This window comes from Panthera leo, chromosome C1 (genome assembly GCF_018350215.1).
Source record: "Panthera leo isolate Ple1 chromosome C1, P.leo_Ple1_pat1.1, whole genome shotgun sequence".
Classification (NCBI taxonomy): Eukaryota; Metazoa; Chordata; class Mammalia; order Carnivora; family Felidae; genus Panthera; species Panthera leo.
In genome coordinates this window covers 147274333-147299934 of record NC_056686.1, presented here as the reverse complement: position 1 = coordinate 147299934, position 25602 = coordinate 147274333, and the positions used below count along the sequence as shown (strand labels likewise).

Genomic DNA, 25602 nt, shown 5'->3' with positions numbered 1-25602 from the left:
TTTTCTCATGTTGTTCCATCCACCTGAAATATTACCTTTCCATGAACACCTACAGTCCTTTATCTAGCCCTTGGGCAAAGAGCTTGGCCCACTACATGTACTCAATACTAAGCTGGACTCTATTTCATTAATCTCAGCATCCTTCTAGCTCCCTGCAAAAGCAAAACAATAAAACCCTGCTAATTCATTCAGGGTGAATTTTATATAGCATATTTTATTTGTATGTTATAATTGATTGCATAAACTTTTAAACTAATTCCTGAGTATTTGTACCAGAGAAAGGCATAATATATTATGGCTGATCCTTTTTTAGGGTCTTAAAACATTTCAGATGTAATAATGATCATATCCTTGCAATGCAGGTAATCAATGGTGCAAATTAATGTTCTACTTTTATTTAATTTTTTTTTAACGTTTATTTATTTTTGAGACAGAGAGAGACAGAGCATGAACGGGGGAGGGTCAGAGAGAGGGAGACACAGAATCTGAAACAGGCTTCAGGCTCTGAGCTGTCAGCACAGAGCCCGACGCGGGGCTCGAACTCAGAGACTGCGAGATCATGACCTGAGCCGAAGTCGGCCGCTTAACCGACTGAGCCACCCAGGCGCCCCGTTCTACTTTTATTTAAAGTCAAAGGGAGATGCGGAGGCAGACCTGGGACTAGAATCTCGTTTCCCACAATTTTGTTGATTGCTCTGTTAACAAATTAGTTCTATCAGGAATTTCCTATTATTCATGGTGACATGGGTAAAATAAGGTTTTATTTTTTAAAACAATGTGTGCATAATTTCAGTGACACGGTGGTTTATAGCCATTAATATGACTTACTCCATGCCACTGCTTACCTCCTCCCCCACAATTACTTATACCTGGTTTTTGGAAAGAAAGAAAGAAAGAGAGAAAGTGGGGGAAGGGCAGAGAGAGAATTCCCAAGCAGTCTCCTCGCTGTCAGCACAGAGCCCGGTGTGGGGTTGGAACTCACCAACAGTGAGATCGTGACCTGAGCCGAAGTTGGCCACTTAACCCACTGGGCCATCCGGGAGCCCCTACTTACACCTGTTTCCACCTGCTGAATTCTCTGATCTCTCAGGCTTCATGCTCTGCCTCAGAGAAAATGAGGAGTTTCCCAGTGGCAACATGCCATTTTAAAAATCCTGCCCACCAGTCTACTGACATTTTAAGTCATTGAACTAGCAATGCCTTGTTTTATTTTCATTTACTTCCTCCCCTAAAAAAAGGCAGAATGAATGTGTGTGTGTGTGTGTGTGTGTAAATAGAAATAATTCTAGTTGTTTTCTTTTAGTTGAGGTTTTACTAATGCTTAAAAATACATATACGTGAAGAAGTCCTAGTAGTAAAGGAAATATGGAGGAAGGACTACAACACAGAAAATGGACACCTGAGCCAGTATCAGTTGCAGTTGTCAATAACTGCTGCTGTCGTTTCTCTAACAAGGTAGTTCTCTGGTAGAATTAAATGTCAAACTTCTCCAAAGAAGACATCCAGATGGCCAACGAACATATGAAAAAATGCTCAACATCACTCATCATCAGGGAAATATAAATCAAAACCACAATGAGATACCAACTCACACCTGTCAGAATGGCTAACGTTAACAACTCAGGCAACAACAGATGTTGGCGAGGATACGGAGAAAGAGGATCTCTTTTGCATTGTTGGTGGGAATGTAAGCTGGTGAAGCCACTCTGGAAAACAGTATGGAAGTTCCTCAAAAAACTAAAAATAGAACTACCCTACAACCCAGCAATTGCACTACTAGGCATTTATCCACGAGATACAGGTGTGCTGTTTCGAAGGCACACATGCACTCCCATGTTTATAGCAGCACTATCAACAATAGCCAAAGTATGGAAAGAGCCCAAATGTCCACTGATGGATGAATGGATAAAGAAGATGTGGTGTGTGTGTGTGTGCGCGCGCGCGCGCGCACACACACACACGCACACACACACACACACACACACACAGGAGTATTACTCGGCAATCAAAAAGAATGAAATCTTGCCATTTGCAACTACGTGTATGGAACTCGAGGGTATTATGCTAAGCAAAATTAGAGAAAGAGAAGTATCATATGACTTCACTCATATGAGGACTTTAAGAGACAAAACAGATGAACATAAGGGAAGGGGAAGCAAAAATAATGTAAGAACAGGGAGGGGGGACAAAACAGAAGAGACTCATAAATATGGAGAACAAACTGAGGGTTATGGGAGGGGATGTGGGAGGGGGGTGGGCTAAATGGGTAAGGGGCACTAAGGAATCTACTCCTGAAATCATTGTTAAACTATATGCTAACTAATTTGGATGTAAATTTAAAAAAATAAAAAATAAGTTAAAAAGAATTAAATGTCGGGGCGCCTGGGTGGCTCAGGCGGTTAAGCGTCCGACTTCGGCTCAGGTCATGATCTCGCAGTCCGTGAGTTCGAGCCCCGTGTCGGGCTCTGTGCTGACAGCTCGGAGACTGGAGCCTGTTTCAGATTCTGTATCTCCCTCTCTCTGACCCTCCCCCATTCATGCTCTGTCTCTCTCTGTCTCAAAAATAAATAAAGGTTAAAAAAAAAAATTAAAAAAAAAAAAGAATTAAATGTCAAAAACATAAGGAAGTTTTTCTTTAAAATGTAATACCTTGAAAATTTTATTACTCATTACTTTAAAATTCATTAAGAAATTATGAAAAATAAGTGACAACAATTTATCTGGTTTTGTAGTATATAAATATTTCAAAATTAATGAGCTCAATGATGCATGTCACGTAATGTTAGATGCTTATTTGAGAGTTAATTGACTGCACAGTAGATGATGATAATGCAAATAAATCATTATTTGCTGAAATGGAAAAGTGGGAAGAATAAATGACCAATCTTCCACTTCCTCCATGTGGACTAGTTACTATAAGCATAGCATAAACCATAAAAATGGTAGCAGAAACAAAATCAAGCCTAAATTTAGTCTTCCTTTCTTCAGTAGGTCTAATAAATAGCATTAGAGAATAAGTCTAATTTAAAAAATGATTAATTTAAGATTTGGTTAGTAACTTAATGAAACGTAATGGGGAAAGGAAACAAATACCAACTAGTACAGGTAGATCTTTTCTTATGACGGTCCTTTTTTAATTACTAAACTTAGTTTACAGTTGTTCTTTCTGTTTTGCAGATATTTTATGGCTACAGTGTATGGGGAATTAGTAGAACTGGAATGCACATTGATCAGTTGGGCCCTAGACAATTAAATGGTTCCTTGTGAAGGCTTGTTACCTGGCTCAAGAGGTATGAGGTGTTCAACTTTTTTTGTCTTCTGAACTTCTTAATTTTACATTTTATCTTTATGGCTTCGTTAACATTATCTTTCCTTTCTAAACCTCCAGAAATTGTCCTGGGATTCTTGAGAAATAAGGTTAAGACAATCAATGTATTATTGATAACCATAGGATATATCTAACCTACAAAGAGCACTAAAGCCTGAGGACAGAACTGGGGCATGTCTAGCAATAGGCTGAGTCCAACTTCAGTACGTCTGCATCCAAACTCCCACCCACTGAAGTCTTCAGGTCCACTGTGTGCCACTCTGTGTTGTTCCATAACGTCTGTCTGTCTCTGCCTCTCCTGCTTTCTCCTGACATCCTGCTCCTTCCACCGGTTAGCTATCTATAAGAGCAATTTTCATTTCCTCTTTGTTACTCTTAGTAGTTGTATTTCCTCCACTTATCTAAAAGAGCAGACAGTATGCTGTTGCTTTTTACTTGTGTGATCTATATGACTTTTATTAGAAAAAAAGGAAAAACAAAAGATAAAAAAGAAACATTTTTAGAAAAACAAAAGTGTCAGGTTTGAACATGCTATTTTTATTGTCCAGATTAATACATCTGTCTGAAAGAATCTCTATTTTAATTTTTAAAATATTTTTAAGTAGGCTCCACGCCCAATGTAGGGCTTGAACTCATGACTCCAAGATCAAGAGCCACATGCTCTACCCACTCAGCCAGCCAGGTGCACTGAAAAGAATCTTTAAATTACATTTAGAATTCTTTTTCTCTTACATATAATATATATTCATCAAGAAATATATCTGCTTATGTTTAGAACAGGTACAATCTGATATTAAATGTCTTACTTTCTTATTTCTTGCTAAATCATAACACTGATAATAAAAGTGGGCACCAATGAATGAATGCCAACTGTGGGTCTGGCACTCTACATATATTTTCTCTAATCCTTAGTACAGGCCATGGAGTTGAGCAATCTTAGGGTGGGAGAGGAAAAATAAATGACCTGTTCAAGGTCATATAATTAGTAAGTGAAGAGCTAGGAATGGAATTCTAAATTCTTGCTCCTGCCATTACAGGAAGCTGAAAACACTGAGGTCTCATTTTCTATTCCTGAAGGTTATATTTAGAACTGTAATAGATTTTACTGCTTCAAAATTTTCTTCCCAAATCAAATAAAGCCCTGGAATGTAATAAGAATTAAAGAGCCAGATGCCGGTATATATGGGAACTTACTAATTATGACAAAGGTAGAATTTCATTCAATGAGAAAAAAACTCCTGGTATAATTAATGAAAACAAAGTTAGATTAGTATCTCAAGCCACACACACATCCACACACACACACGTTCTATAATCAATGTAGAAAAAAACCCCAAATATGTGAAAAGATGAACTAAGAGAATATGTCTATAACCTTAGGATGACAGAGACATCCCTAAGATAAGAAATCCCGAAATTGTAAGGGATAAGACAGCCATATGTAACTACATAAAAACAAACGTTCATCTGCCAAAAGATATGCAAAGTCAAATGACCAGAAAAGCGAAATATTTGTAACATAATAGACATTTAAAATCTCATATAAACCAATTTTACAAAAACATAGTAAAATGAGCAAAGAGTATCAAAACAAGTGGTCAAAGATCAAATATAAATGCTAATTAAAATATCAGAAAAAATTGCTCAATTTCATTTGTAGGGAGAAAGAAAATCAAGTAACGATGAGATGCCATTTTCATCGTATTAGCCAACATTTTAACAGTGGTAACATCCAGGTCTGGGGAGGAGCCAGCAAAGGAGGAGCATACTATTCACATTAGTGTCATTTGTTGTAACCCTTTTGGAAAACAACCTGATAACATCTATTAAAATTAAAAATAAATATTCCCTATGACCTCACAATTCCACTTTTGGATACCTATTCTACAGAAATAAAAGCAACCATATATATGAAATATTAAGTGCAGCATTGTTAGAAAGAATCTGAATGTTGATCTACACAGTGGTATTTTAACAAACTATAGAATCTCCACACTACATGTAATAACTACTATTAAAAGGAATAGTTATTAAAAGGAATAAGCTGAACCTTTATCTGCTGCCTCAAAACGGCTATCTATGATTAAGGGAAAACACCATTTGGAGAGCTGAGTAAAACACAATAAAATAATAAGATAAAAAATCCTCTCTGAATTTGAACATGGAGAAAACTGATAGAAATGTAGGTCAGTAAGATTGGTTACTTCAGGAGGTAGGATTCAGAAAAAGGACTGAGATACTATTTACATTTTTATCTAATCTCTTTATATTGTTTCACTTTTTACAACTAGCATATGACTTCTTTAATTACAATCTAATTCAGAAAATTAAAGAAAATAAGAGGGCTAAAGAAATGAAGTATTATTTGAACACTACCAGGACAGATCCTGCTTAAGAAACAATCCAATTCCTGGAAAATGGTATTCTGATTGAGAGGAGAAGAGAGATTTTTGCTTTTCTTAAGCTATTAAAGTAGTTTAAGGGGTTCAGTAATAGTCCAGTGATCTACAGAGGCCCCTAACCATGAGGAAGAGGACTTACCAGATTGCACAGTACACAGCAATGGGAAGGCTGTGGAGGAAAGGTGCTTTGAGAATGTGTATTGGTGCAAACTCCTGGACAGCAATTTAACAACAATAAACAATGTGCCTACCCATTGGCCCACCAGTTCAGAGGCTGCGACTCTGGATATACTTGGGAAGGTACACAAAACTGACCAAATAAAACTGGAAATAATCCAACATCCATCAACGAGGGACTGATTCAACATATTACATACAACTATGTAATAGGACCGCACGCAGTCACTACAGAGGACTGAAGTAAATCCACATGCATTAATGTGGAATCATTTCCAAGAAAGGAAAGCAGAGCCAGGCAGTTGTTTTTAAAAACAACTGGAGTATGCAAAAATATTTTTCTTGACATATACTCAAGAAACTTAATTTGGGGGAAAGTTTTAACAGTTTGGGAAAAAGAATTCTCCATTTGTAGGATGGCTTACTTTTATACTCTTTATACATATAGATATATTTATATATATACTTTATATATACTTATATATATATGTACACACTTTTTTGTATTTTTATATACTTTTGATGAATTTCTTTTAACTTGCACTTTCATTTCTGTTACTAATTTTATAGATGAAATAGAGTAAGAGTTGTTTATTCATGTAAAACCACACAAAGTTTTTTGCTAATTTTTACAATTAGTTAAATGTTCCAATTTTGGCTTACTAAAGAAGACAATGTTTTAAGAATTAGTTTTCATGAAGGGCATGAAATACATGACAACAGTAATAACTATCTTACTTGAAAACACATGCTATATAATGAATTACTGATCTAATGGATTCCACTGTGTGCATTTCTCTTGAAACTCCTCAGGACTCTTTAAGAAAGAATTGGTACCTTTAGAAAGGTGCATCTCAGCTTGATCTATGGTTAATTTTCTTCCATAAACTGCTAACAAGTAAGGAAGAAAAGAGCAACTGATGCCCAGTATAACCAAAAAATCAAATTTATACAATCTTTCTTAAAAATCCTATACATCAACATACTTTGTGGAAACAAAACACAAAACAGGATGCTACACTTAACTTTAAATTTTAAATAATTTTAGGGCCAAATCACTTAGGTACTGCATACCAAATGGTAAATTTTTCATTTGATAAACTAAAACTATTAGTTTGAAAGGGTAGTCATTTTATTATATTACATAATTGATAGATATTCTAAGTAGAAATGTTTTTTAAATGATAGCTGATTGTTTATATTAAATAGTTTTTTATTGTGATAAAATATACATAATGTAAAATTTACCATTTTAACAATTTCAAAGTGTGGGATCCAGTGGCATTAAGTACATTCACAATGCAGTGTAACCATCACCCCCATCCATATCCTGAACTTTATCCTCCCAAACTGAAACTGTGCCCATTAAATAATAATTCCTAATTCTTCCCTTCAACCAGCCCCTGACAACCACCATTTTATTTTCTGTCCCCATGAATTTGACCACTCTAGGTATCTCACATAAGTGGAATCGTACAGTATTTGTTCTTTTGTGACTGACTTATTTCATTTAACACAATGTTTTCAAAGTTCATCTATGTTGTGGCAGGTGTCACAATTTCTTTTCTATTTAAGGTTGAATAATGTTCTATCATATGTATATACCACCTTTTGTTTATACATTCATCATTATACAATCCATACATACACATGGACTGCTTCTATACATTTTTAAAAACCCCCAATTCTATATAAAACTTAGGCCAAATTCTGCAACCAACCTCCACAAAATTCAGTAGTGAAAGGCTTTATCTACAAGGATAAAACTAGTATTATGACCTTTCTTTCTGTAATTTTAAAGACTGACTTGGCTAAATATTCATTCATTCATATTCATTCATTCGAGTGCCTACTATGTGCCAGGCACTGTGGTGGGCAGAAAGGAAGTGAGAAAGAAGGGAGGAGAGGGAAGAAGAAAAAGAGACAGAGAGAATAGGAGTGCATGAAGTTCACAATTGCCCCCCCCCCCCCCGAGGTCTTTGTGGGGGTCACAGGACCAGAGAAGACAAAATCTGACATCAAGTTTCTGTTCATGACAGTGAGAAACTGGATTAAAATATTCAAGCTGAAATGTCAAAATAAACCCGTACTTTAAGATGCCAAATAAAATTAAGTACCTAGAAAGCTAGTGAACATGAAAAGCTGTGTGGTGCTGATGAGACCACGTGGTTTGGCATCCACTTCCTGGTTGTCTGGTACAAGAAGGCAAACACCATCTGCCTCACTAGCTGTTGGGACCATCAAAAGACCTAAGGTGTATGAAAGCCTTAATGAATTTTCATGTTCCATAAAAAACTTCTAATCGCAGATTTTGGTTCCAAAATCCTAGAGCAGGAGTTGGCCAACTTTTTCTATGAAGGTCCAGACAGTAATATTTTAGGCTTTGTGGACAACACGCTAGGTCTCTGTCACAATTAGCCACCTCAGTCCTGGTAGTATGACAGAAGCCATAGAAAGTAACATAAAATGAGTGTGGTTGTTTTTATTTATGAACACCAAAATTTGAATTTCATCTCATTTTCTGATGTCATGAAAACAGTCTTCTGATTGTTTTTTATACAACTAAAAATGTAAAAAGAAAAAAATCAGGCCATAAAAAACAAAACAAAAAACAAAAACAAAAATAGGTAGAGGGCCAGATTTGGCCTATGCACAAAAGTTTGCTAACCTAGGCCCAACAGTTTAAAAGCTCATAAGCTTCTTTAAAGGCATATGATTTGAGAAACAAAGATGGAAGGATTATAGGATTTGGGGTCCAATCTAGATCTGAGTCTAGGCTCTACCACTTACTAGCTGTATAATATTGGACAAGTCACTTTAACATTTGTAAACCCTAGTTTAATCATCTGTTAAATGGGAACAATACCCATATCACATAGGAGTTAGTGTTCATATATGAACAAGATGCTGAGTGCTGTGTAAACTGTCAAGCTGTTTTTAAAGAACTAGGCATTATAAAGTAAAAATATACATTGAAAAATGTACCATATTCTCTTCTGAGGTTTATTTGCCAAAAGTTTGGGAATATATTTTCAATTCCTAAGTAGAAGAAAAAATGAAGTAATTTGGAGTATAGACAGATGTCTTGGATTCCATCTTCACTAAGCTATTAGCATCGTACGGTGTTGTTATACCACTCAGTTAATAATTTATCTTTCATCGTCTGATCATATTGTGTTCTCAACAGCTCTGCTTTGTCATTTTGTGTTCTCCCCTCTTAATCTTCATTTAAGAGGATCCAATTTTATATACAAAATCACAAGAGAACACTGGCTGAAGCACCTCTCATAATAAATGACTGAGCTATCATATGCTCTACTTTCTATTTCTTAAATTTCAGAGCAATCAATCTCAGCAAAGTTAGGGACTCTCATGACTCTCACAAAATTAAAATGCCTAATTTCTTTATATGGCCAGCTTGAAGATATCAAAACATCAATGCCAATGAACAGTATGGGGGAGGGGGCGCCTGGGTGGCTCCATTGGTTGAGCATCCAAATCTTGCTTTTGGCTCATTTCATGATCTTGTAGTTGTGGGATTGAGCCCTGGATCAGATTCTCTCTCTCCCTTTCTCTCTGCCCCTCCCTCACTCTCTCTCTTTCTTAAAACAAACAAACACTAAAAAACAAAAACAAAAACAAAACAGTATGGGGATAGTGGGTAAATATATTAAGTTGTTCTTTAATATTCAGAGACTGAGCTAAGGCACAAAGTCTTGATTCGTATCTTTCATCATCTTACTCCATTAAGAAATTCCTTAATTAGACTTACTGTGGTGATCATTTTGCCAAATATATATAAGACTCATTATGTTGCACACCTGAAACTAATGTTATGGCAATTAAATTTCAAATTAAAAAAATTTTTCTTATGTCTTTTATGAAAATACTTGAAAACAAACAAACAAACAAACAAACAAAAAAACCAAAAAAACCTAACCTGTTTTCCTCTTGTTTTCTGAGGATAATTTGGCCAGTAATTTTCATGCCAAAAAATCATATCTCTAGTTGAGAGACATGAAAAGATCAAGCTTGATTCTGTAACTGTCTTCTCTCCTTCTAAGAGCAGGAAGTTGATGTGGCAAGATGCTTCCTCTGACCCGAATGCTTGGTGTAAATGATCAGCAGACAATCAGGTTAGCCAGTGCTCCTGTCCAGGGCCTAAGGTTCAGGTAAGCAGAGGCCAGCATGCTGGTCTGCACCCCCCTCGGGTGCCATTCTTAGGTCCTGGGACCTTGCCTGCCTGCACGTATGTGAGCGGGGGAGGAGATTGGGTCCCACTGGACAGAAGGGATAATACGGTTTGCTACAGGGTGAATAAAAGGGCTGTGGAGAGGATCACCACAGGCAGGCTATGGCTATTCCTCACCTTGAATCTACACCTAAATCATCAATTTAAATCAACATTTGTGACATTTATCTTTTAAAATAAAATAAAGTATGTACAATTAAAATGAAACATTATAATAATATTGGGTAATGAATGTAAAGCATAGAAAAGAGTAGGCAAAAATACATGATTTGGCAAATCAACGTTTTCTCTATAGTACACATCAAGTTGCTTTAGAACAGAACATACTTCACTGAATGGATTTAACTTAAGAATAGTGACATTTTCATTACAAAGGCTGCAGGGCAGAAGACTGTAGTCCCAGCAGGCTTGCAACTCTGGGACAGTATACAGAATGGCTTGGATGTTTTCTGGCTCCCTATCCCATCTCATTCACGTGACTAAAATTTTTATGACAGAATTATATAAAATTTTAACCATTCTCTTGTTATTTCTTCCTGTTTTTAATAAGACTATATCTGGCACAGATTCGTTTAAGAATTTATAATGACACTAGTATTACTGGCTATTATTTGTTAGGTATTTACTATGAGTTACATACTGTCCTAATGCTTTCTCTACAATCATCCCCAATGAATGATTTCTATGCGTTAAGCACCTCTTAATTTTTATAACCACCCCATGAGGTATATATTATACTCATTTTTGAGATGTGGGTCATAAGAGTCAAAGGTCACACAGCTGGTAGATGGCAGAGAAGGGATAGGAAGTTAACTAGTGTGACTCCAGAGTCGGTTCTCTCTATATCACTGTCTTTCAGCCTCACACCATGACCTACAGAGTGTGGCAATGAAACAGATTTCAAGGTGGAGAGAGGAAGATAATAATCTCTGAAAAACAACACAAGCCTAAGTAATCCATCAAAGGTCTCACTGCCCAGCTTGTTACTTAGTGTGATGATCTCCTTCAATTTAATAACTGCCACTCATAAGCTCTACTTTGGCATTACCTAAATAAGAAGGCACTACTAAATAGTACCCTGATGATCTCAAACAAGGAACAGTTTCTAAAGTTCCAGGGAAACAGCTGCAGATGGAGAAAATCTAGTTTGCAGTTTTCAGAGATGCAGTTTTCAGAGTTTTCTTCTCTATGGTTCCCATCTGATACACACAGTGCCTTCTATGACATCCAGTTCACTTTAACAGTAAGACAGTAATGCCTTCATTGTATCTTAACTCTTGGGATCATAAATAAAAACTCCTAAGTGCAAGCAGAAAAAGAAGGAAGAGCCACATTGCTTCATTTATCTATCTGGATTTCCCCATTCTGAATTTGCTGTGAGGATTTTGTTATTTAGCTCATTATTGTCAATATATCTGATTGAGAAAGAAGCTAAACAAGTCCCAGGTGAGAATGCACCATAGCAACAGGCTTGCCGTGAATTCTTTGGGGAGCAGAATTTCACACAAGTATTTGATTGCCTATTCACACTCTTGATTACAACACACAGAGCTGTTAAACTAAACTGTATGTCATTAGTGTATTGAAGGAACTTTAAAAAATAAACTACCCTGTGTGAAGATATTTTTCACACATACATTCACACTGATATGTGTTTAATTGCACGTAGCCCATTTCTCTTTTATTCGGAAAACAAGAGACATCTTTAAACTATTTCAGAAGTTGCCAATGTCACTGTGTAGTAATGTGATAAATAAGGCATTACCTTTTATCACAGGTAAATATTGAATTCAGATTCTGGTTCATAAATATTTGTTTAATCCTTCATTGTTATTATGACAGAATATAAATGTACTACCCTTTGAATTTAATCAGGAGTATTAAAGTACCTTGAGTTAGGTAAACAGCGGCCAAAATAACTATAGAAAAAAACGATCTGACATTAAAACCACCTCAGTCTCATAGATTTTGCTGAGCCTCTGGCTCAGCTGGGACAATACACTGATAACAAAAAAGAGGCTGCAGAGAAAAAAAAAAGGAGTTTATATCTATGTATCACCACAGAATGTCAGCCACCCTACAAATCATGTCATGATCAAAAGTAAGACCAGGTGAAGATACAGATGGCATGGGCAAAATCCATCATAACCATCAGAAAATCAACTCAAAGCAAAAGTCCAGATGAGTGTCAATTATTTCCATTCATCTTCATGTCCAAACAGAACACACTTAACTTTCTCCACAGTTGGTTGTAAAGGCGCTGGAGACCGAGTATAACATTTTACAAATATTCAAATCAAAAGACTGAAGAGCATTCATTATTTTTACACAACCAATTCTGTTATTTATGCTACTAGAGACACCCAATGGTGTGAATATAATCCAAATTATTTACATTTGGTTTTGTAATGCATGGTATAATGTTTTGGTGGCAGACTTGCCTTTCGAATTACATTTTGCTTTATTATTAAAATCAGTTTACATGTCCTTAATACACACCTGCTGTATGGGAAAGGTGGTGTCGCAGAAGCCTGCTGGGCAGGACAGCTGGCTCACAATTTCAAATACTCCAGACAAGCTCCAGAGAAAAGAGCTGGCCAAACAATTTCAAACCTTTATTACTTTATAAGCACTCAGAGTTTACATAAGATTAGTATAAGCTACTTGTTTCTTTTCTTCCATTTTTGATGTTGTATTTGACTTTTGTCTTAGAAGACTGGGAAGTACCTTAAACACCTAGAGCACAATTAGAAATTATCACTTCACTAAACATGCAGTCATATTTAATTGATTAGACATGGTTTTTAATGAGACAATTTCCTTAGAATCTATTTATGTAATTAGAATATTCAAGACTATTTCACGTAAGATAAATACTAAACCACAATACAATGGAAACATGCGATGAAGCAAGTATTATTATGTAGTGGACACCTGTTGATTTGCCACTTGGCTTTTTTTTTTTTTTAATGTTTATTTATATTTTAGAGAGAGAGAGACAGTGCGAGAGCAAGGGAGGAGCAGAAGAAAGAGAGGGAGACACAGAATCCAAAGCAGGCTCCAGGCTCTGAGCTGTCAGCAGAAAGCCCAAGGTGAGGTTTGAACCCACAAACCCTGAGATCATGACCTGAGCCAAAGTTAGGCGCTCAACCAACAGAGCCACCCAGGTGCCCCAGCATCTTTTTTACCTTTCTTCTAGATACGGCATTCTGGTTTTCCTACCTTCCCTACTCTTGGACTATGTGAGTTTGGTATATTAAGAGTAGTGTTGGTCAAGGCAAGACCAAAGCACAGGAGCTTCTAATGAAGATGAAGAATTATTTTTGGAGGTGAGTGGTATTTTTTTGGTATTTTTGGACAGTGGTTTTTGGTCTAAGAATACAATGTTTAAAGGAATAGGACACTCAAGATAAGGATGCCAAAGGACTGCTCTACCAGAGATTTGATGGGCTATCTGGAGGGATACTGAAATCACCTAGAGACACATGGCAGAGGTGAGCTGGAGAAGTGACTATGAACTGAGAGTTGAGTCTTCAGTGAATGAAACTGAATAACCAAAAGGCTGTTGAATGATAGTAATAAGAAGGAAACGGTGATACAACCAGTCATGGAAGTCTCAAAGGAGCAGGGTGCACATATGTAAATGATTTGAGATGGAGGAGAATAATGAATGGTCTTACTTCCTGAGCTTGAGCAACCCAGAGGTTAAGAGAATAATCAGATGTCCCTAGAGTGAGTTTTAAGGCATATGGAGTCCCCTCAAAGGACATCCAGACTGCTATAAATGGCAAGACGTGGGGAAGGAAAGATATGAGGATGTGACTGAGGATGTGTTGAGAATGTGGGGTGAGTGGTTTCCACAGGAGTTCCAGAGAACACAGAAGAAGAGTTTTGGAGAAGCATGAGGAGGATGGGGGTTAGACTGGGCAAGAGAATAAACAGAAAGAGGAAGATGGAAGACTGGCAGCTAACAGGATAACCAGATAGGAGTAGACTTCTGGTGATGAAAGAAAGAAAGAAAGACAATGTGAGGTGTGAGAGATGAAGTCCTTAATGTCTCTAGAAGTAGAGAGCAGGAACTTGCGGATTGTTCCTAGGAGAAAGGGAGGTAGACAGCTGAGTAAAGATGTCTTGTTGAGCTTCAGGTGCAGGTATGACAGGTGCTCCAGGGTTTAGAAGGTCTTAGGCCTCAGGAGGTGACTTGGCAGTCACCTGTCCCATGGTATGATAGATCTCATACACAGTGTGCAGGTAGTCACAGCCTGAGTTAAGGGGGTCCTGATCCACAGCGTGATTAGGTAATGTGTGCAGATTACTGGACTTTGTAGCCAAAAGAAAACCTTACTCTTAATATTCTTAGGAGGCAACCCCAGCCAACAACTCCTTTCTGTTTCCAAGTCTTGCTTACTGTCCCCAGACACTATCCTGCAGAGATTACCAAATATTATCACAATTAGAAGGAAGTGAAAAAAATCAAGGCAGGAAGAGCCGAAGGAAGAGTATTCCAGGCAGAGGGAAGGACAAGTACAAAGGCCATGAAATGTGCCTGGCATGGGTTCATTGAGGAAACTTCATCTGAAGCAGTGACTGATAAAGAGAGGTGAAACCGTGGATCTGATCATAGAGGTCTTCAGAGGCCCTTGTAAAGACATTTGGCATCTACTCTGAGAATGGGAAGTCACTGCAAGATTTGGGTAGAAGGATGACCAAACTTGATTTCCCCTTTAACAGCATCCCTCTGTTGAGACTAAACTAGACCAGACGGGAAAGGGTAAAAACAGGAGAACCAGTCAGAAGGCTTCCGCAAGTCTGGGCTGAAATTTGATGGGGGTGACGTGTGGACTATGGAGTAGCTGGACAATGCAGATAGGGAGTAGCTGGATTCTGGAGAGATTTTGGTGATAGAAGCCCATGAGTCTTCTAGTTCAAGAAACTATCCTACCTAGCATAGAGGCAGCAGTGGGAAACATGAGGAAAAGAATATTCGTTCCTGTTTTAGCTTCACTGCCACCTCTTTGAAAAAGGCCTTATCTGAACATCCATTTAAAGTAAGTCCCCCTAGATATTTTCCTGTGATATCTACTCTTTTCATTTACAGCACTTCTCAAAATCAATTCACATATATAAAGTCCTTTGAGTTTATGTGTTTAATGTGTGCTTTCCCCTATCAGATTCTAATTCCAACATGATCAAAAACTCTGAAAAGAGAAGTGGGAAGGGGGCCATCATTAAATTAGATAACAGGATAGATTCTAACGATTAGAATGGCTGAACCTGTGATAGAAGTACATATAAGCTTCACAAGGGTAGGGAGCCATGCATTTAAAATTTTTCTTCACCACTGTATTTTTTCCAGTACTCATTCTACTAATCATACATTGAAAGAATGAATGCATCACTCTTTGTCAGTATATTTTTTAACCTCAAACTATTGCCTAACATTGTTATTTAACTACAATCATTTTAGGTCTTAATAACTAAAGTCCACATCTGATTAAAAAAGCTAAGATAATTTCAATGTCTTTTAAAGCTCTTCTTTTGTCTTTTATATCTGAAAAACTCATAAGATAAATATAAATCAAGGTAACATTTTTAAAAATTATCTCTACCCAAGATAGAGGAAGAACAACAGAAGAATTCCTTCAAAAATGAATGAAGATCATCAGATAAAGCAATATATATGTATCAAAACCAAGCATATTTTAAAAAATCAAAAGAGCAAAGAAAAAACGTTTTTTTTTTTTTACAAAAAGGAAAAAATATCTAACAGTACAATCAAGTATTTCCTTAAAATGTTTGATGACTCCTAGTAATAACCTGGGAGAAATCAAATTGAAATGGAAAATAAAGCAAACATTTCTTGAGGGCTAAATGTAAAAGGGTCACCATATTAGTCTCTTCTGTCTGCTCTAACAAATTGCCATAAACTTGATGCCTTACAACAACAAAATTTTATTATCTCAGAGTTCTAAAGGCCAGAATTTAAAGATCAGTTTCGGTAGGCCAAAATCAAGGTGTCCACAGGGCCATGCTACCTGTGGAATCTCCAGAGGAGAATGCTTTCCTTGCCTCTTATAGCTTCTGGTTGCTGCAACATTCCTTGGTTTGAGGCTCCATCACTCCAATATCTGCCTCCACCTTCATAATGCCTTTTCTCTGTGTTAACTCCCCCTCCACCTTTCTTTTACAAGGACACTTGTGATGGCATTTAGGCCTCACCTGGATAATCCAGAACAATTTCCCCATCTCAATATCTTTAATCACATGTGTAAAGACATTTTCCAAATAAAGTAACCTTGACAGGTCCAAGAATACGGACCCGGATATCTTCAGAGGCAGGGTTGGGGGTGGGGCAAGAGACAGGACATGGCATTATTATGCCTACCATAGTCCATCTGGCCAAAGATTTTTGTCTGTCTCATGTGCAGAATAGGTGGACCCCATCCCAACCCATGATAGAATCAACCACAAAAGCCAAATCTCATGATGTAAACCTCATCTGCTTAAAAGTCCCAAATCTCATGATCTAAACATCTATATCAGGTATGGGTGAGATTCTGGATATGATCCATCCTGGAGCACAATTCCTCTCCATCTGTTGATCTGTGAAACTAGAAGGCATGTTATCTGCTTCCAAAATAAGATGGTGAAGCAGGCATAGGATGACATTTATGACATCCCCAACTCCACAAGGGAGAAAATGGAAGCCACGCAGCCCAAGTAATTTCAAAGTCCTGTGGAGCAAAGTTTCAAGGCCTGGAAGTAAAACTCCAGGAGTCCCTGGAGTCATTTTTTTCCTTTTTCTTAAAGGGTAGCACATATTAGATCCTGAGTAGTTTTATAAGGCTGTTTTCTGCCTACAGAATTTTGGAGGTCCAACAGCCTTCTTATATTTCATCCTGTGTCCCTTTCAGTCAAGTTGGCATTGTTTCTGATTTAATATTCCCAAAAACCATGTGTATCCCTCGTGTATTCATGCCATTAAAGAAGACGGTCCTCCACAGATCTTTCCTGGAAAATCCCATCTGCATTCCTGTTTCCTGTTGAGATGGTTGAGGGGATCCATGAGTCACACACCTAATTGTGTCAGCACTAAAGATTGTCCAGTTACACCTTTGGCCTACTCTCCAGAGCACACTTTCCTAACAATACATTTCCTAATTTTAGTGTCTTTTGCAATCTGGATAGAGTGGAAATTTTCCAAATCAAGTTATAGCTCATTTTTGCTTGGAAGTTTTCCCCTCAGTTTATATCTTTCAGCTCACATTTTATTACTATGAACAAACAAGGCTGCACAAGCAAGAACAAGCAAGAACAAGCAAAAACAAGCAAAAACAAGCAAGAACAAGCGAGGCTGCACCTTCAGCATTTTGGTTGGAAATCTGTTTAGCTAAATAGTCAAGTTCAATGCTTACCTGCTTTCTATAGAACTGTGGTAGACAATTCAGCTAAGTTTTCTCCCACTATACATATAACAAGGATCACTTTTCCCCTGGTTTCCAACTACATCTTCCTCATTTCCTTCTGAGCTGTCACTAGAAGTGCCTTTAAAGTCCATCTTTCTACCAATAGTATGTTTAGGGCCTTTTCTACTCTGTCCCTCAAAAATTTTCCAGGTTCTACCTACTGTCCGGTTCCAAAGTCACTTCTAATTTTTAGGTATTTGTTACATCAGCATCCCACCCATCAAATCCTATGCCTGCTATAATAAATCACCACAAATCTGGTGGATTGTAATGATGGAAATTTATACTCTCACAGTTCCGGAGACCAGAAACTTGAAATGAGTGTCACTTGGCTAAAATCAGGTGGTAAGTTGGGATATACTCATTCCAGAAGTTGAAAGGAAGAATCTGGTCATTGCCTCTTACAGCTTCTGATGGCTAGTGGCATACTGGGCTTTTGGTCACATCACTGGAATTTCTGTCTCCACCTTCACATTGCATTCTCCTCTATATATGTGTCAAATGACCCTCTGCTTCTCTCTTACATGGACAGTTGTGAAGGCATTTAGAGTTGACCTGGATAATCCAGGATAATCTCCTACTTTCAAGGCTCTTAATTACATCCATAAAGACCTCTTTTCCAAATAAAGTAACATTTACAGGCTATAGGTATTAAGACCTCATATCTTTGGGGAGGGAAGCATATTTTGCCCACTACAATCACAGTATAGAGGCACAGCACATTAATTTACTACAAGTCTATCATGTCTAGAAACAAGTGTTAAAATTGAATTTGGCTCTCCAAAAGTGACCATTTGTTATTAATATTGCAATAAAAAGCTGCAGAAATTACTTTTCCAAGGCTATTGTGTTAATGTGCAATACTTATCCTGATTTTTTCATATACAGATAAGTGTAATTAACTATACAAACAATTTTTAAATGAAGTCAATAGTACAGCTAAATAGAGTAAGCAATGGTAAATTAGCAAATATAAATAGTTTCAAAGATTTAAAAAAACCTGCAGAAAGTCAAAAGATTTTAGGATCAGATATCACTTTATTTTAGGAAACTACTCTTTAGGAAAATACTTTTTTCCCTTAGGGGTGGGTAAATAAGTGGCTGACCTCTCTCTTTAAAACTGAGTTCTATCTAGGTTATACCTTCATTCTTTTGGATAAAGAAGGGCCAAGGGTGATCACATACCAGATGGGAGAACACTGGCTGAGATGGTTTTGGTAGAGCAGCAGGCAGCTATTTTTGCCAATTTGATCAATTATCCCAGAAATGGCTTCGCAGCCAAGAAACTAGCTCCCTAACTGTATTTGCTGCTATAGGAAGGAAGGGAAGACTTACAGAAGCACTAGTAGTGCTAAACAAATTAATGCCTTTTCTCTAACCTAGAAGCAAATAGTTTGGGATTTTCCATCTAGAGCTGTTAACTGCCAAATAAAAATGGTGTCCTTATTAATAGTTTAAATTGCTTTGGTAAAGTTGACCCAAGGGCCACAGGCCTAGTGCAAATTCGAACACTAAGAAAGGAGATTGTTCTTTTCCATTTAAGCCTAGCAGGCAAACCAGAGTTACATTAGAGAATGACCATTAATACTTAATAGTGAAAAGAATAACGATCAACAAATACTTGGATTTGTAAAATATTATTCTAAAAAAGTGATTTGTGCAAGACACTGAGTATACAGTTGTATTTTTTATGTAAAAGAGCATAAAAAAGCAGCAAAGCAACCTAATCTATTTTCTCTGTTATTCAAAAACCAGATTGCTTAGCCCACGAGTTCCCTGGTAGAGCACGCCATTTGTTTCCCAAAAGTTTATAAGCTTTCTCTTTTAGTATTTATTTTGCAAACCTAAACTAACAAAATAACAATAAATATTGATTACCTAAAGTGTAAATGCCCAGTCCTGTATAAACTTAAAAAATTCACAGCTGTAGAACTTTAGCGATAAGAGCAGTTTCAAACGCTGTTTTTCACTGGAACAGAGTGCCAGAAATTCTCCATTGGGTCTGAGAGGAGGCAGACTCATGGAGTCTGTGAAATTGGAAAGGTCTTATGCTGAAAAGATCTCAAGCTGCCACCCTTGCAGACTGTGAAGCCACAGGGAAAGACTAGAGATCACCCTAGTAGAGTCACAGCTGCAGTGACAAGTGACTGCTGGGTCACAGTGTGTTTGTTCAGACTATAGCCACCTTTTGGAAAACCATCTACAGAACATTTGCTTGGGGGTGATGGCAATGTTCTGTATTTTGATTATGGTTATATAGCCGTATGCATTTGTCAAAACTCATAGAACTACTCACTGAAAGTGTGCATTTTATTGCATGTAAATTACACCTTGATAAACTTTCCTCAAAACCATTAACACACAGCTTTCTATTTTCTTTTTATTAAGGTATGACATTTTAACCTACAGATGCATTTCTTATGTTTCTGCCAGTAAATACTGCTGTAGATTCACTCACTAATCCACCTTGATGCATATTATGTTTTAGGAATCATTTGTCCTCATTAATACATTGTCCAACTTAACTTCTCCTGGGCAATAGAATAATTTTTTCCTGAGAGATCTGTAAATGTTACTTTGGAGCAAAGCCACAGAAAGGGCTGCCAGAGAGTAGGGTTTGGGTCCTCTAAGTGTCCCCAACCCTTCTGGTGTTTTCTCCTCCAAGATGCTGGAAAGATACTAATTACCATTAGCTACACCGCACTGAGGTAAAATATCATTCACATTAGGTTGAATCATTTTAGAACCCTTTTAAAAGACCACAATCATATATATTAGGCACACTCATAAATATTTTTCACAACTTAGATGTTTTGTTTCTATAAATTCATACAATTTTTTAAATAAGGGAAATTTTATCAAAGCTACTATATCTTCAATAAAATCATTGTAATTAAATCAAGAAAACTTTTTAATCTTAAATTTCGTTAATAAATGCAAAGATGGGCACTGGAATATTAATGACTCTTTCTGAACTGGTTAACATGAAAGATTAAAGTACTGGGCTATGTAGTTAAACCACTCTGCCTTTTCCCTCTGCTTAGTAATACATTAAGGAGAAAAAAAAAAGTTGTCTGTTTCCGATTCCAAATTTGTCTGTGTAAAATGAGTTTCCTAAGAGGTTAAAAGACGTTCATCTACCCGTAAAAAGCTAAAAGGTCTTTGAGCTAGTCTCTGGTGATTATGTCAAAATCTTGTATGTAGGCCACTCAGAGGGGAGAGGACACTGGCCTTCACCCTTATAGGAACTGAGAGCTAACAGATGGGGACTGCAGAATCTCACACTGAGCACTGGACCAATGAAAGCACTGATGTTTGCATAGTAAGTTAGTTCATCAAGGAAATGGATCAAGTGTTGGTGATGAATAATATATCCTAGGGGACATGGAGGTCTTAGAGCAATATAGGAGTACTGCCAATTAGCTTTACCAAATCCTATAGAAGTCTGTATGGCTATCTGTGGACTGTGTTCCTTCCAAGAACCCCATCTGGGAACCAAAAATGTAACTGTTCAAAACTTTTAAACAGGTATTGGTACAGAGAGGCAAACACCTAGCTAGATAAGATCAAAGGTATCTGTATGCTTGCAAGGCACAAAAATACACTAGAATGTTGAAATATTCTGGCATATAGCATAGTCTGAAGAGAAACTAAGGCTCTTGCTTTATCATGGAAATCATGGTCCAGAGACATTAGTTAGGATATTTTATGCACAGAAAAGACCAGAGGGAAGAAAATTAGACCTAAATCTTAGCTTATTCAAATTCATCTACGTATGTTAAACTAAGGAGGAGGGGGAAAGGGGGAGAAGGCAGATACTGATTTGCTTCATTGTTTAGATGGTCTGTGCCAGGTTTTTCTATTGTTAAGATACTTATTTTCCCTTTGTAATTAATAGTATCTTGCAGGGAGATACCTTGAGACTACATAAACAGATCATGTAAATAATACTGTTTCTCATGCTAACCCACCAGTTTTAGCAGCCACTGACAATCCTTGCCTGAAACAGTTACTACTTTGGCGACTGCCAACTGTGCCAACCCCCCCTCCCCCCACCCCCATTCTATCATTTTAGGATTAGTTTTACACAAGCAGATACACTGGATGATTCTAAAGAAGACGGTCTATCAAACACATGTCAAGAAATCTGGATCTGGTTTTGACTACCTGGAAGTAAGGCTGCCAGAGGAAGGCTGGACTAACACCATTAAGACCCTCTCCCAGAAGGAAACAGTCCCCTCTGGCAAAATACCAGGTCTGGGATGTTTTAAGTACCAATTGATTACAAACATTTCATAGGAAAATTGTAGGTAAATGAATGGAGTTGGGGTGAGGCTAATTTTCTTCTCTCTCCAAGGACACACATATGTTCAGTTACAAGAGGTGTGTAGGTAGAATAAAATGATGCTTTCCTTGGATTAACCACATTTGTTGACCCAAACAAGGCCACAAAACCAAATATGTGAACTCTTCAGAAAAGGCAAAGATGAGCCGATGAATTCTTAGGGTAACAAAAAATAAAAAGTATGAAATCTAGAGGACTTCAACCAAAGCACTCATCCCTTACAGGGATGTAGGTACAGGGCCACTAAGAATTTTCCCCCAAACTGAAAAATACTGCAATAAAATTTTAAAGGATTAAACACCAAAATACACTGACTCAGGTTTATTTTTCACACATGAAATAAAACATGATCCTTCCCTCCGAAAGTACCCCTCTGGTAACACTGAAAACTTAACATTTATGGAGTTGTATAACCTAAAGCAATTTCTTCAGCATTAACACAGAGAAGCCAAATACAAATATTAAATTTTTCCACAGGGTTAAAGTTTTACTTATCCACCAATTCTGTTTCTTCCTAAGTAAATATGAACAGTTATATCTGTTTCAATCTTAAAATACTCCTGAAGCATAAGATGCTATTTCCATAATCTTGGCCCTCAAACAGATGAGTCAGGCTTGATTTTATTAAATCTACTAACACAGACTTCCTTACGTTATTTCAATAAAATCGTTTCCTATATAAAGTACTCCACAGTTAATCGTCTGAATCCCTCTCTACCATCAAAAGACTTTATCTGTAATTCCAGCCGTGGCAGATTACATTGCACACATTCCTCCCCAATAGAAAAATAAATGTGAGGATGAACAAATCTAAAACAAAAATTTTATATCCAATAGCTTCACCCAAGTCTCTCCTAGACTTGAACTCTGGCCCTGGAGTCTTGCTGGCTGAACTCCAGGGAACTCTGTTCTTCTATTCCCAGCTTATTATGTCACATTGTTTCTATCTTTCACTCAGGCATTTACTCAAAAACATTTATTGGGTGCCTATTACCAAGCTGCATGGGGAGGTAAAAAAAAAAAAAAAAAAAAAAATCTACCAAAGAATCTGTGCTTTACTGAAGCTGTCTAGTTTAAGTCAAGCCATATGGGATTTAAAAAGACATTAATATTCTTTACCTGTAAAGCCAACTCTGTTGAGATATAACTTACATACAATAAAACACACCCATTTTAAAGGTATAGTTTGATAGATTTTATTAACTGTACACACCAATGAACCACATCTCAAATCATATTTAATTCCATCGCCCTCCAAACACTGTCTTAACTCCTTTGCAGTACTTCTTCCCCACCTGCTCATTGGCAACCATGATTTGCTGTCATTATAGATGAATTTCATCTGTTCTAAAATTTTATGTAAATGAAATAATAGCAGTAAGCCCTCTTAGGTCTGACGTCTTTAACAGCATATTTTGGAGACATTATCCATGTTGTATAAGGAATTTTTTTGTTGTTGCTGAGCAGTATGTCCGTAAGATACTTTATCAACAATCAAAATTTTATTTAAAAATTTTTTAATGTTTATTCATTTTTGAAAGACAGAGAGAGAGCATAAGCAGGGGTGGGGAGGAGAGAAGCGGGGGGGGGGGGGGGTGGGGAGGGGAGACACAGAATCCGAAGCAGGCTCTATGAGCTGTCACCATAAAGCCTGATGTGGGGCTCCGACCCACGAACTGCGAGATCATGACCTGAGCTGAAGTCAGATGCTTAACCAACTGAGCCATCCAGGTGCCCCAACAATTAAAATTTTAATATGGAGGTACTATAAATAATGGTGCTATGAACATTCATATATAAATTTCTGTGTGGACATATTTCATTCCTGGGTTGTACCCAGAAGAATTACTGGGTCATATGAGAAGCAGACTGGTTAATTTTAGAAGAAACTGCCAAGCTGCTTTCCAACATGGTTGTATCCACAATACACCTGCACAAGCAAATAAAGTATAATATCCACCTTAGGCACAGGTCATGCAAAAATAAGTGATAGACCAAATTTGGCTGACCCCCATTCTGGAGTTTATACATATAAAATCATCCTTTCTGTGAATAAAGTCTTACTTTCGCCTTCATATCTGTGTGCCTCTTATTTCTTTTTCTTGCCTTATAACACTGGCTAAAATCTTAAAAGGTAAAGTCGTTAGTATTTTATCACTAAGTTTATGAGCTTTAGGTTTTCCACAGATATACATTAACTTAGTTTGCTGAAAGACTTCAATATAATTGGAAGTTTCATTTTATCACATGCTTTTTCTTTAAGTTAATAACATGGGTTTTTCCATCTTTCTATTAATGTGTTGAATTACATTGCTTAATTTTCAAATCCTAAGCCAAGCTTGCATTCTTGGGATAAACCACACTTAGTTATAATGAATTAATTTTTTACATATTGTTGGATTAGACTTTGTATGTAATTTTTTACATATTGCTGGATTAGACTTTGTAAGGTCAAAGTTTCACTCTTTGCAGATGACATGACACTCTATATGGAAAACCCTAAAGATTGCACCAAAAACTGCTAGAATTGATTCATGAATTCAGCAAACTGGCAGGATATAAAATCAATGCACAGAAATCGGTTGCATTCCTATACACCAACAACGAAGCAGCAGAAAGAGAAATCAAGGAATTGATCCCATTTACAATTGCCCCCAAAACCATAAAATACCTAGGAATAAATCTAACCAAAGAGGTGAAAAATCTATACACTGAAAACTATAGAAAGCTTATGAAAGAAATTGAAGACGACATAAAAAATTGGAAAAAGATTCCATGTTCCTGGATAGAAAGAACAAATATTGTTAAAATGTCGATACTACCCAAAGCAATCTAAATATTCAATGCAATCCCTATCAAAGTAACACCAGCATTCTTCACAGAGCTAGAACAAATGATCCTAAAATTTGTATGGAACCAGAAAAGACCCCGAATAGCCAAAGCAATCTTGAAAAAGAAAACCAAAGCAGGAAGCATTACAATCCCGGACTTCAAGCTATACTACAAAGACACAAGAACAGACACTCAGATCAATGGAACAGAATAGAGAACCCAGAAATGAACCCACAAACGTATGGCCAACTAATCTTTGACAAAGCAGGAAAGAATATCCAATGGAATAAAGACAGTCTCTTCAGCAAGTGGTGCTGGAAAAACTGGACAGTGACATGCAGAAGAATGAACCTGGACCACTTTCTTACACCATACACAAAATTAAATTCAAAATGGATGAAAGACCTGAATGTAAGACAGGAAGCCATCAAAATCCTCGAGGAGAAAGCAGGCAAAAACCTCTCTGATCTTGGCCACAGAAACTTCTTACTCAACACGTCTCCAGAGGCAAGGGAAACAAAAGCAAAAATGAACGACTGAGATCTCATCAAAATAAAAAGCTTCTGCACAGCAAAGGAAATAATCAGCAAAACTAAAAGGCAACTGACAGAATAGGAGAAGATATTTGCAAAGGACATATCAGATAAAGGGTTATTATCCAAAATCTATAAAGAACTTATCAAACTGAACACCCCAAAATCAAATAATCTTGTGAAGAAATGGGCAAAAGACATGAATAGACACTTCTCCAAAGAAGACATCCAGATGGCTGAAACATGAATAAATGCTCAACATCACTC

At 37.1% G+C, this 25602-nt stretch overlaps 1 protein-coding gene and 2 long non-coding RNA genes across 12 annotated transcripts in view; 2 read left to right on the top strand and 1 right to left on the bottom strand.

Moving 5' to 3' along the window:
• The window catches only part of LOC122226153, a 65530-nt gene extending 52344 nt beyond the window's left edge, over positions 1-13186 (top strand). The window contains exons 3-5 of the long non-coding RNA XR_006205495.1: positions 3178-3290; positions 9977-10079; positions 13148-13186. This is a non-coding gene — a long non-coding RNA (uncharacterized LOC122226153). The remainder of the gene's footprint in view (positions 1-3177; positions 3291-9976; positions 10080-13147) is intronic.
• PKP4 (plakophilin 4) overlaps positions 1-25602 on the bottom strand; it is a 238484-nt gene that overhangs the window by 113152 nt on the left and 99730 nt on the right. The gene's annotated exons all lie outside the window — the stretch shown is intronic.
• LOC122226154 lies at positions 13215-15801 on the top strand. The gene is made up of 3 exons (XR_006205496.1): positions 13215-13251; positions 13359-13488; positions 15774-15801. It is a non-coding gene; the product is annotated as an uncharacterized LOC122226154 (long non-coding RNA).